Consider the following 528-nt stretch of genomic DNA (forward strand, 5'->3'; position numbering starts at 1 on the left):
TTTTTTTAAATTGGGGTATAGTTGCTTTACATTGTTGTGTTAGTTTCTGCTGTACAGCGAACTGAATCAGCTTTATGAATACGTATACCCCCTCTTTTCTGGATTTCCTTCCTGTTTAGGTCACCACAGAGCATTAAGTCAAGTTCCCTGCGCTGTACAGCAGGTTCTCATTAGTTATCTATTTTATACATAGTAGTGTATATATGTCGATCTCAATCTCCCAATTCATGCCACCACCCCTTTCCCCCCTTGGTGTCCGTCCATATGTTTGTCCTCTACATCTGTGTCTCTATTTCTGCCTTGCAAACAGGTTCATCTGTACCATTTTTCTAAATTCCACATATATGCGTTAATATATGATATTTGTTTTTCTCTTTCTGACTTACCTCACTCTGTATGACAGTCTCTAGGTCCATCCACATCTCTACCAATGACCCAGTTTGGTTCCTTTTTATGGCTGAGTAATATTCCATTGTATATATGTACCACATCTTCTTTATCCATTCATCTGTCGTTGGACATTTAGGT

The 528-nt window shown here is 38.6% G+C and overlaps 1 protein-coding gene across 5 annotated transcripts in view; it reads left to right on the forward strand.

Moving 5' to 3' along the window:
- Positions 1 to 528, forward strand: part of KIAA0319L (KIAA0319 like) — a 106199-nt gene that overhangs the window by 96186 nt on the left and 9485 nt on the right. The gene's annotated exons all lie outside the window — the stretch shown is intronic.

Source organism: Physeter macrocephalus, chromosome 3 (assembly GCF_002837175.3).
Source record: "Physeter macrocephalus isolate SW-GA chromosome 3, ASM283717v5, whole genome shotgun sequence".
In the NCBI taxonomy this organism is placed as follows: domain Eukaryota; kingdom Metazoa; phylum Chordata; class Mammalia; order Artiodactyla; family Physeteridae; genus Physeter; species Physeter macrocephalus.